The sequence below is a fragment of the Aquarana catesbeiana genome, linkage group LG02, assembly GCF_042186555.1.
Source record: "Aquarana catesbeiana isolate 2022-GZ linkage group LG02, ASM4218655v1, whole genome shotgun sequence".
NCBI classification, from domain to species: domain Eukaryota; kingdom Metazoa; phylum Chordata; class Amphibia; order Anura; family Ranidae; genus Aquarana; species Aquarana catesbeiana.
Window position 1 is genome coordinate 68,659,980 of NC_133325.1, and position 13,461 is coordinate 68,673,440.

At 40.7% G+C, this 13,461-nt stretch overlaps 1 protein-coding gene across 2 annotated transcripts in view; it reads right to left on the reverse strand.

Annotated features, from left to right (window-relative positions):
- The window catches only part of MRE11 (MRE11 homolog, double strand break repair nuclease), a 497,020-nt gene that overhangs the window by 309,177 nt on the left and 174,382 nt on the right, over positions 1–13,461 (reverse strand). The window lies entirely within an intron of this gene.

Genomic DNA, 13,461 nt, shown 5'->3' on the forward strand with positions numbered 1-13,461 from the left:
AATGCTCCCTAATTGTTGTCCGGATCCAGCGAGCTCGTTCTGAGGGATGGACCTTTGTTTTCAATGTCATGACTTCATCTGGTGCATTATAACACCCTCCTGATAAGTCTGACTACTTCAAACCCTGAGGAAGATTTACATTGAAACACATCAAACATGGAGTCGTATGCTTTTTATAATACATACTGAACTATTATCCATACCTTGAGATAATGGAGTGTTAGAGGATATGATTGAGTTATAATACAGTATCTCACAAAAGTGAGTACACCCCTCACATTTGTGTCAATATTTCATTCTATCTTTTCATGTGACAACACTGAAGAAATGACACTTTGCTACAATGTAAAGTAGTGGGTGTACAGCTTGTATAACAGTGTAAATTTGTTGTCCCCTCAAAATAACTCAACACACAGTCATTAATGTCTAAACCGCTGCCAACAAAAGTGAGTACACCCCTAAGTCAAAATGTCCAAATTGGGCCTAAAGTGCAAAATTTTGTGTGGTCACCATTATTTTCCAGCACTGCCTTAACCCTCTTCAGCATGGAGTTCACCAGAGCTTCACAGGTTGCCACTGAAGTCCTCTTCCACTCCTCCATGACGACATCACAGAGCTGGTAAATGTTAGAGACCTTGCGCTCCTCCACCTTCCGTTTGAGGATGCCCCACAGATGCTCAATAGGGTTTAGGTTTGGAGACATGCTTGGCCAGTCCATCACCTTTACCCTCAGCTTATTTAGCAAGGCAGTGGTCATCTTGGAGGTGTGTTTGGGGTCGTTATGAAGTGAATAAAAACACAAAGCGCTGTGATACTTATTGAAAAAAAATCAAGGATCAAAAAATAACTTTTGTGAGGCTGCTATCAACCAAAAGTGTTCAGAATCACTCAAATATATAAATAAATTAAGAAATTGATGTGCTTCACTACGTGATCAATGATAATTGCATGAATCCATATGACCCCCATACACAAATCATTCAGCAATTATAAATATTGTGCAGAAAAGATACTGTGCAAAAAAATATATGTGCAAATTATATAACTAAAATAGTTGTGCAGGAAGAAGATTGTAGCTAAAATGCTGATCACACGTGTAAAAAATATATAACTGGTGTCTCAGTGTGCAAAATAGATCAGTTAAAGATAAGATAATAAAATAAATGGCCACACTACTGATACACTTATTAAATAAATAAATACTAAGACAGCCAAGTCCAGAAGGAATATGCAAAAGAGCAGTCACAATAGTGCCAGTATTTAAAAGTTCTAAAATCGCTTTAAAATTGCTTAATTGGAGTGCTTGTTAATCAATCTTGAATGACAATGTTATTCAGCTCCAACCTCATCAGATGTTATATTCTCCACCCGCAATCATATATAAAGCAAAAAAAAAAGAAGAAAAATATTTCATTGCGCAATGCTCCATACAGACGGTACACCAGCAAAAACTTGCTATGGGAACCACTCACGTGCGCCCCATGTTAGAAAGGCATATCCAGATAAGATAAGCAGGCAGCCGCCACAGACGAGAGCAGAGTCACTGCAGTACACAGCTAGATACTGACAGACTGCACAGTGCGTCCTAGGCTCCTCCCACGCGTTGCGTCACGGTCACGTGACTTTTTCAAGGAGTGGTTCTCATAGCAAGTTTTTGCTGGTGTACCGTCTGTATGGAGCATTGTGCAATGAAATATTTTTCTTCTTTTTTTTTGCTTTATATATGATTGCGGGTGGAGAATATAACATCTGATGAGGTTGGAGCTGAATAACATTGTCATTCAAGATTGATTAACAAGCACTCCAATTAAGCAATTTTGAAGCAATTTTAGAACTTTTAAATACTGGCACTATTGTGACTGCTCTTTTGCATATTCCTTCTGGACTTGGCTGTCTTAGTATTTATTTATTTAATAAGTGTATCAGTAGTGTGGCCATTTATTTTATTATCTTATCTTTAACTGATCTATTTTACACACTGAGACACCTGTTATATATCTTTTACACGTGTGATCAGCATTTTAGCTACAATCTTCTTCCTGCACAACTATTTTAGTTACATAATTTGCACATATATTTTTTTCACAGTATCTTTTCTGCACAATATTTATAATTGCTGAATGATTTGTGTATGGGGGTCTTATGGATTCATGCAATTATCATTGATCACGTAGTGAAGCGCATCGATTTCTTAATTTATTTATGGGGTCGTTATCATGTTGGAACACTGCCCTGCGGCCCAGTCTCAGAAGAGAGGGTAATCATGCTCTGCTTCAGTAAGTCACAGTACATGCTGGCATTCATGGTTCCCTCAATGAACTGTAGCTCCTCAGTGCCGGTAACCACTCATGAAGCCCCAGACCATGACACTCCCACCACCATGCTTGACTTTAGGCAAGAAGCACTTGTCTTTGTACTCCTCACCTGGTTGCCGCCACACACGCTTGACACCATCTTAAACCAAATACGTTTATCTTGGTCTCAACAGACCATAGGACATGGTTCCAGTAATCCATGTCCTTAGTCTGCTTCTCTTCAGCAAACTGTTTGCGGGCTTTCTTGTGCATCATCTTTAGAAAAGTTTTCCTTCTGGGACAACAAGCATGCAGACCAATTTGATGCAGTGTGCGGTGTATGGTCTGAACACTGACAGGCTGACCTTCCACCTCTGCAGCAATGCTGGCAGCACTCATATGTCTATTTGCCAAAGACAACCGTTGGATATGACAGTGAGCACGTGCAATCAACTTCTCTGATTGACCATGGAGAGGCCTGTTCTGAGCGGGACCTGTGCTGTTAAACCACTGTATGGTCTTGGCCATCGTGCTGCAGCTCAGTTTCAGGGTCTTGGCAATCTTCTCATAGCCTAGGCCATCTTTATGTAGAGCAACCATTCTTTTTTTCAGATCCTCAGAGAGTTCTTTGCCATGAGGGGCCGTGTTGAACTTCCAGTGACCAGTATGAGAGAGTGAGAGCGATAACACCAAATTTAACACACCTGCTCCCCATTCACACCTGAGACCTTGTAACACTAACGAGTCGCATGACACCGGGGAGGGAAAATGGCTAATTGGGCCCAATTTGGACATTTTTACTTAGGGGTGTACTCACTTTTGTTGTCAGCGGTTTAGACATTAATGGCTGTGTGTTGAGTTATTTTGAAGGGACAGCAAATTTATAGTGTTATACAAGCTGTACACTCACTACTTTACATTGTAGCAAAGTGTCATTTCTTCAGTGTTGTCACATGAAAAGATATAATAAAATATCTACAAAAATGTGAGGGGTGTACTCACTTTTGTGAGATACTGTAGGTTTTGTTAGCCATTTCCCTTTTACTAGCGGTATTTGATGTGTTTTTGGTAATAAACAGGCCTGGTTCACACCTATGCATTTTTTAGTGCGTTTTCAGTTTTGCAGAAACACACTATAGTCCATATGACATGGATTCCTATGCGTCACGTTCACATCTGTGCATTTTATGGAAAGGGCCAGGGACTTTTTTCTGGTTCCATAGACATCAATGGATCAAAAACGTGTATAGAAAAACGCAAAATACACCTGGAATGTGCAAACTGTAACCTGCATAGGTGTGAACCAGGCCTTAATTGGGATTAGAGGGGTTTGTATGTGTATGGCAGGAATTGATCTGTCAAATCAAAATGAAAACATGAACAAAAAACACCTGGTGCATAAAGCACGGTAAAACCCCTCATGGATTTTTTTTGAGAGGCAGACCAAAATGTTGGTAAAAAATACATACAGTATTCTATTATAACAACATGATAAAATAGTACAAATAAACAATGGACATCATATAGTAATAATGCATCATATTAATGTCTCTGAGTTCCTGCAAACCTATACATCATATTAACAACTCTTTATAGCTGCTTATCTATACAGATGAGCATCATAATAAACTCTCCAATGACTGATTACTAACTGGCTGTTTGGCATTATATGGTGGGAGCCTTTGCTCTGTTACCTGGGGTCACTGTATGTGCAGTCTTGGGCTCATTTCTTCACAGTCCTCGTGGTTCCATCTGGTGCAAGTTTGTGCTGCCCTCTCTGGGAAACAACTGATCATTTACTCATCAGTTATATCCAATATTTGTTTTTTTTTATAATTTTGCAAGTATGACATGATCTGTTTATGCCATATATAGATACATGAATGCACTTTTTTTTTGCTCTATATGCTTTTTTATGTTACTATTTTACTAATATAATATATCGTATTTATTTGCGTATAACACACACTTTTTTTCCCCTGAATATCAGGGGAAAATCGTGGGTGTGTGTTATAGGCCGATCCCCGCCAATTTTGTGTGATCGGAGCGATCGCGGCAATTGCCGCGATCACCGCCGACATACACAGCCGTGTGTAAATTCAAATATGGCGCCGAGACTGCAGGGACTCGGCGGAGCCGAGATACACATACCCGAGAGTCCTCGGCTTTTCTCTGCGCCGCTTACAGTCCCGCCATTGGACCTGTGTGATGTCCATCATAGGGCGGGACTGTAAGCGGCGCCGAGAAAAGCCGAGGACTCTCGGGTATGTGTATCTCGGCTCTGCCGAGTCCCTGCAGTCTCCGCGCCATATTTGAATTTACACACGGCTGTGTATGTCGGCGGTGATCGCGGCGATCACACAAGGCTGCAGTGGGGCAAGGCTGCACTGGGGAAAAGCTGAACTGGGGCAAAGCTGCACTGACATGGCTGCACTGACATGGCTGCACTGACAAGGCTGCACTGGGGCAAAGCTGCACTGACATGGCTGCACTGACAAGGCTGCACTGGGGCAAAGCTGCACTGACAAGGCTGCAATAGACACTGGAGCAAGGCTGCACTGACACTGACAAGGCTGCAGATGGACACTGATAACGCTGCATTGATGGGCATTTTAATGTAAGTTTTTCTTTCTTAAAGTTTACTCCTAAAAGTTTTTTTCCTTAAAATTCCCTCCTAAACTTGGGGTGCGTGTTATACGTCGGCGCGTGTTATACGCCGATAAATACGGTATTTAAATACTACTACCCATTTGACATAAAACCTCTGAAGAAGGACTATAATTAGACTGAAACATGTAAGGTGTCTAAGCCAGTATATACGACAGCTAGCCCACCAGTATCCATGAGCAGTATGTGCCAGACATACAGAATGCCTTATTTAGGGTATTATGTATCATGATCTAATATTCACAATTGCATTAATACTATGATGTTCATTGTTGATTTACATTACTTTATCATGTTGATATAATAAAATATATATTTTTTTACCAACATTTTGATCTGCCTGTCAAAAAATCCATGAGGGGTTTTACGGTGCTTTATGCACCAGGTGTTTTTTGTTTTGGTAATAAACTTATACGCTTTTATATTGTGAATAATTTTTGCCTTTTTAATGCCTCTAAAGTCCAAATCCCAACTGGTCCTGCACTTCTTTGTTATAGGGAATACAGACTCAGAGATTAACTTGTCCCCTGGAACCTGGGCTTCAAACCCAGCAACCAAGAAGCAGGATAACAAATCAAAGCTTTGGACAGAAAATTCTGATCATCTGCCACTGGTCATGGAGCATTCAACAGGAATCTTACCAGGCTGGCATACCTCATCCACCCGGGCTAGTCGACAGCAATGTGGATTACCTGAAAGCCCCCATATTAATCTTGCCAAGCAGACGAGGAAGTTTCAAGAGAGGAAAGGCATAGATCAGGGTATATGGATCCCACTGAGCCACCAGATCGTCCATTGCATTCATTAGAGGATCCATGTACCTTGGGACAGTCTGTTGTTGAACCTGGAGGCCAGAATGTTCACATCCAGTGTTTCCCTCCCTGCAACACAGGTCTTGAAAAACTCAGATCTCTTTGCAGCAAAGCAAACTGCTCGAAGTTCCAGAGTTTTGATCAGTAGACGAGATTCCTAATGACCAAATCTGACATGGTGCCCAGAAGTTATCCTCAGCCTGACAGGCTGGCATCCAGCATGAGGATCTTTTAAAAGATGTGAAGGGACTTCCCCGAATCTATAGTCCTAAGCCACCAAGCTAAGGACAATCTGGTCCTTATTTTCTTAGATAAATGTATACTTTAGATGGATTTTTTCATTATAAAAAAAAACAGTGTCCTAATGTAATATGGCTGCACTATACTGTACCGTGAATAATTGAGAAATGCATGCCTCACATATACTTTCAAAGATGGTCAAGCACTTATTTAATTGAATCTTATAAAACATGTGCTTATTGATTAATTAGAAAAAAAAACATGCTTTTAAGCCTATTATCAGCAGGGCATACAAACCCAGTTATCCAAAGAAGCCAAAAAACTAATAATAGAAAAAACACGTAGGCTTTATAATGGAAATGCAGACTCTATGAGAGTTTTTGTCTGATATTTTTCAACACTTAAGCACACTTTCCTTTTCAGACTAAAATAGCAGAATAATAGCAGTCCTACGTCACTAACCAGATCAATCACTGTTTTTTGTATAAATGATATTTCTACATGGCAAATCATTTACTAGTACGTGTAGTAGAGTAATATAAAACCAAAAGACCCAACAGTCATGACATGCATGCTGCTGATTCTGTGTAATTTAATCATTAATTGAAAGGGGCGTGTTCAAAATAATAGCAGTGTGGAGTTCAATTAGTGAGGTCATTCAGTCTGTGAAAAAACAGGTGTCAAACAAGTGGCCCTTATTTAAGGACGATGGCAGCAAATGTTGAACATGCTGGGTATCATGCATTTCTCTCTGAAAATCTGAGTAAAATGGGTCGTTCCAGACATTGATCAGAAGAACAGCGTACTTTGATTAAAAAGTTGATTGGAGAGGGAAAAACATATAAAAGAAGTGCAGAAACTGATAGGCTTCTCGGCTAAAATGATCTCAAATGCTTTAAAATGGCAACTAAAACCAGAAAGACGTGGAGAAAAATGGAAAACTACCATATGAATGGATCAAAGAATAGCCAAAATGGCAAAGTCTCCAATGATCAGCTCCATGGTGATCAAAGGTGGTCTAAAGTTACCTGTGAGTACTGTAACAATAAGACAACGCCTATGTGAAGCTAAGCTATTGGCAAGAAGCCCCCGCAAAGTCTCACTGTTGAAAAAAACGACATGCTAAAGAGGTTAAAATTGGCCAAAGAACACACTGACTGACCTAAAGATAAATGGCACAACATTTTGTGGACTGATGAAAGCAAAATTGTTATTTTTGGGTCATGAGGCCGTAGTTTGTCAAATGACCCCCAAACACTGAATTCAAGCCACAGTACACTGTGAAGACAGTGAAGCATGGTGGCACAAGCATCATGATATGGGGATGTTTCTCATAATATGGTGTTGGGCCTATTTATCGCATACCAGGGATCTTGGGTCAGTTTGAATGCATCAAAATACTTGAAGAGGCCATGTTTCCTTAACACACCAGGAAGCGAGCGGCATATTGGTTCCAGACCAACAAGATTAACATTGATGGAGTGGCCAGCCCAAACTCCGGACCTTAATCCAACAGAAAACTTGTGTGGTGACAGCAAAATTGCTGTTTCGGATGTAAAGTCAAGAAATGCAGAGGAATTGTGGAATGTAGTGCAATTGTCCTGGGCTGGAATACATGTTCACAAGTGCCAGAAGTTGGTCAACTCCATGCAACACCGATGTGAAACAGTTCCCAGAAACAGCGGTTATACTACTGAATATTAGCTCAGTGATACACAGGAAAGCTAAATCTTGAAGCATTTTTCAGTTTATACAGTAACTGTTTGAGTTTGTAAAGAAAAATGCAGACACTGCTATTTTTTGGAAAAGACTAATATTCCTTTTTTCTTCACTTTCTGTAAAGGAATAACACATTTGAAACATTTTCCTTCATGTTTTGATTTGGAATAGGCTGTGCAGTGTTCCCAATGCATTTGCATGTATGGAAATAAAAGTTATTATAAGGATTTTGAGCTTTATTTGTGTATATACACTGTGCATATATATATATATATATATATATATATATATATATATATATATATATATATATATATATATATATACACACAGTGGCTTGCGAAAGTATTCGGCCCCCTTGAACTTTTCAACCTTTTGCCACATTTCAGGCTTCAAACATATAGATATAAAACTTTAATTTGTTGTGAACAATCACCAACAAGTGGGACACAATTGTGAAGTGGAACAAAATCTATTGGATATTTTAAACTTTTTTAGCAATTAAAAAACTGAAAAGTGGTGCGTGCAAAATTATTCGGCCCCTTTACTTTCAGTGCAGCAAACTCACACCAGAAGTTCAGCGAGGATCTCTGAATGATCCAATGTTGTCCTAAATGACTGATGGTGATAAATAGAATCCACCTGTGTGTAATCAAGTCTCTGTATAAATGCACCTGCTCTGTGATAGTCTCAGGGTTCTGTTGAAAGCGCAGAGAGCATCATGAAGACCAAGGAACACACCAGGCAGGTCCGTAATACTGTTGTGGAGAAGTTTAAAGCCGGATTTGGATACAAAAAGATTTCCCAAGCTTTAAACATCCCAAGGAGCACTGTGCAAGCGATCATTTTGAAATGGAAGGAGTATCAGACCACTGCAAATCTACCAAGACCTGGCTGTCCCTCTAAACTTTCAGCTCAGACAAGGAGAAGACTGATCAGAGATGCAGCCAAAAGGCCCATGATCACTCTGGATGAACTGCAGAGAACTACAGCTGAGGTGGGAGAGTCTGTCCATAGGACAACAATCAGTCGTACATTGCACAAATCTGGCCTTTATGGAAGAGTGGCAAGAAGAAAGCCATTTCTCAAAGATATCCATAAAAAGTCTCGTCTAAAGTTTGCCACAAGCCACCTGGGAGACACACCAAACATGTGGAAGAAGGTGCTCTGGTCCGATGAAACCAAAATCGAACTTTTTGGCCACAATGCAAAACGATATGTTTGGCGTAAAAGCAACACAGCTCATCACACTCAACACACCATCCCCACTGTCAAACATGGTGGTGGCAGCATCATGGTTTGGGCCTGCTTTTCTTCAGCAGGGACAGGGAAGATGGTTAAAATTTAGGGGAAGATGGATGCAGCCAAATACAGGACCATTCTGGATGAAAACCTGTTGGAGTCTGCAAAAGACCTGAAACTGGGACGGAGATTTATCTTCCAACAAGACAATGATCCCAAACATACAGCAAAATCTACAAAGGAATGGTTCACAAATAAACGTATCCAGGTGTTAGAATGGCCAAGTCAAAGTCCAGACCTGAATCCAATCGAGAGTCTGTGGAAAGAGCTGAAAACTGCTGTTCACAAACGCTCTCCATCCAACCTCACTGAGCTCGAGCTGTTTTGCAAGGAAGAATGGGCAAGAATTTCAGTCTCTCGATGTGCAAAACTGATAGAGACATACCCCAAGCGACTTGCAGCTGTAATCGCAGCAAAAGGTGGCTCTACAAAGTATTAACGCAAGGGGGCCGAATAATTTTGCACGCCCCACTTTTCATTTTTTTATTAGTTAAAAAAGTTTCAAAAATCCAAAAGATTTCGTTCCACTTCACAATTGTGTCCCACTTGTTGGTGATTCTTCACAAAAAATAAAAATTTTATATCTTTATGTTTGAAGCCTGAAATGTGGCAAAAGGTTGAAAAGTTCAAGGGGGCCGAATACTTTCGCAAGCCACTGTATATATATAAATATATATATATATATATATATATATATATATATATATATATATATATGAACTGAGAAATGGATTTTATGGTAAGTCAAAAATCCCATTTTCTCTTTCGTTCATTGACAGACACAGCACTCCATTATTCAGAACCATAGGGACGACCCAAAGCAGTACCAAACGTGGGGGGTGGGACAACGAAAATTCCCAAGGCTAACACAAGAGCCAACCAGGTAACAGGAGCTCAACACAGAAACAAACTGGAGCCCAACCTGAACAATACGCCTTCATAACAGAATAGACCCTCTAAACAGCAGCCTGCAACACGTTGCGGGCAAAAGTCAGTCAGGTTTCTGCTTTGCTCACAGTACAGAGACTGCCCTCGTCAGAGTTACAAACGACCTCCTCATATCATCCGATGCTGGCTCTCCCTCCCTCCTCATCCTCCTGGACCTTTCTGCTGCATTCGATACTGTTGACCATGGTATTCTTTTAAACCGGCTCCATCTTACCACTGGATTAAATGATACAGCTCTCAGTTGGTTCAAATCATACCTCACAAACCGGACAGAATACATCTCTCTGGGGTTAACCACTAGGGGGCAGTGAAGGGGTTAAGTGTATCCTAGTACGTGTTCTAACTGAAGGGGGGAGGGGACTGTGCAGGGGACATGACAGATCGTCTGTTCATACACTGTATGAACAGACGATCTGTCTATTCTCCCCTCAGAGAACCGGAAACTGTGTGTTTACACACACACACAGATCCCGGTTCTCGGCGTGCCCCGAGTGATCCGGGAGCCCGCCGGGCACTCGCATCGGCTCCGTGGGCAAGCAGGGGGCACGCACGTGCCCCCTAGTGCCATATATGGTACCAACGTACCATGACGGCAATTCGCGCAGCCGAGCCATGTTGCCGCAGTATAACTGCGGTGGCTGGTCGGCATGCAGTTAAATAAGCTCTGATCTTTAGTTCTTTCCATAGATTTGCTATTAGATTCAAGTCAGGTGATTGGCTGGGTCATTCTAGCAGCTTTATTTTCTTTCTTTGAAACCAGCTGAGAGTTTCCTTGGCTTTATGTTTGGAATCGATGTCTTGCTGAAATGTCCACCCTTGTTTCATCTTCATTATCCTGGTAGATGGCAGCAGATATTTATCAAGAATGTCCATTTTTCAATTTATCCATCCTTTAATGACATGAGGTTTGCCAGTAACGTATGCTGAAAAACAGCCCCACACCATGATGTTCCCACCACCAAACTTCACTGTTGGTGTGGGGGTGTTTTTTGGAGTGATGTGAAGTGCCGTTTGACCTCCAAACATGGTGTGTTTATTATGGCATCCAAAGAGTCTCATCTGACCAGACTCTATTCTCCCAGTATTTGACAGGCTTGTCTAAATGTTGTGCAGCAAACTTTAAATGAGCTTCAACATGTTTTTCTTTGAAACAATTGTACCTGCTAACTCCAGGTCTTACTGAATTTCTCCACAAGTGGTCCTTGGCTCTTGGACAACTCTTCTGATAATTCTTTTCACTTCTCTGTCAGAAATCTTCGTGGCCAGTTTATAGTGAAATGATGTTCTTTTCTACTTCCAGATTATGGCCCCAGCAGTGCTCACTGAAACAGTCAGAAGTTTAGAAATCCTTCTGTAACCAATGCCATCAATTTGTTTTGCAACAATAAGTTTGCAAAGGTCTTGAGAGAGCGCTTTGCTTTTACCCATCATGAGATGTTTCTTATGTGACACCTTGGTAATGAGATACCCTTTTTATAGGCCATCAGTTGAGACTGAACCAGCTGATAATAATTTGCACTGACAAGGGGCAGGAACGTTTTCTGATTACTGATAGATTTCAGCTTATGTCTTGGCTTTCCATGCCTTTTTGCACCTCCCTTTCTTCATGTGTTCAATACTTTTTCCCTGTCTCATTCCATTTTATTACACATAACCTTATTTCTGAACTTATTTGTTTTGTTTTTTTGTATGTATGGATTGCATTGGTACTTACCAACATGTGGGGAAAATTTCATGCCAATAGCACCTTTAAAAAAATATTTACCTAGAAAAATGGTGACGTGTTCAATACTTATTATACCCGTTGTATACATACAGTATCTCACAAAAGTGAGTACACCCCTCACATTTTTGTAAATATTTTCTTCTATCTTTTCATCTGACAACACTGAAGAAATGACACTTTGCTACAATGTAAATTAGTTAGTGTACAGCTTTTATAACAGTGTAAATTTGCTGTCCCCTCAAAATAACTCAACACACAGCCATTAATATCTAAACCGCTGACAACAAAAGTGAGTACACCCCTAAGTGAAAATGTCCAAATTGGGTCTAATTAGCCATTCAACACACAGCCATTAATCCATTAATGTCTACTGTATATATATATATATATATATATATATATATATATATATATCTATATCTATATCTATATATACACACACACACACACACACACACAGAGTTAAGGAGTGTGTTATATACAGGGTATACTGCTCAGAGGTATGCTATGTACAGGATGCAGAGTAAAGGAATGCATAGCTCACAGGCCAGTTAATCCATTGGCTTAACAAGCCATTGGCTCCCGCTGCTGTCAATCAAATCCAGTCACACGGGAGCCGGGGACAGGGCCGAGTCCTGCTGTCTCTGTTAATGGATGCAAGCAGCAGGACTCAGGAGTGCACCCGCATGGGTGCCTCCATAGATTACGGGTCTCTATGGGGGCACCCGATGAAGAGGAGCCAGGAGCGCCGCCAGGGGACCCTAGAAAAAGAAGGATCGGAGCTGCTCTGTGCAAAGCCCTTGCACAGAGCAGGTAAGTATGACATGTTTGTTATTTCAAAAAAAAAGAAGAAAAAAAAAAAAAACCTTTACAATCACTTTAAGTAATGTATAACAATTCTAGATATCACAGCTCCTCCTGACAATGCCAGCTTTTTTCTCCAAAAGGACAGAGCCATCTTTGATCATCCCCCAGGATCACCATCCCCTTCCAAGATTGAGATACTGGCCCACAGTCATGTAAATCCTGGTACTTGTGCGGTTCTTGGGGTGTTCACACATTTCAGATACAGAGCAGCCTCTCACCCTAATGCAAAGCTACAATGTACAGTCTGACCATTGGGCAAGTGGAGACTTAAGCTAGGTTCACATTACTGCATTGCAGGAATGTGTGCCAAATTTCACGCCATCCTGGCATGCACACAAACGCACTGCCCTTTGGCAGACGCGCGGCAGTACTATTCATTGTTAATAACAAACCCCACGTATTTTCTAATGCACTTCGGCACCATACGGTAAACATAATTTTAGAATAAAGGGGTGAATACTTTTTATAGGAGCTGTATAGAATATTGAAAGTTTTCAATTCAAACCAGATGTAATATGTATTCTGTAATTAGGCAATTCTTAGTACAAACTACGGACTGTCAACCACCACTGAATATCTGTGTGTGATGCTGAGGGAGGAGGGGGGGGGGGGGGCGGTTTAACTTTTTAGATACATTTTTTATTATGTGCCTTTCTCCTAAAAATGTTGGAGGTTGGGGGTTGAGGTAAGCATTGCTCTTTTTGAACCAAGGGTTTGTTTATAAATTGTTGCCTTTTTTTTCTCTAATATAAAAAATTAGTTGATATCCACTTCTATTGAACACTTATTGCTTTTTCCATCGTAAGAGAAATGGACTACTGAACACAGCAGACCACCTGCAGCATACTATTGTCTACATCTCGGGTAAGGTAGATCACATTATATA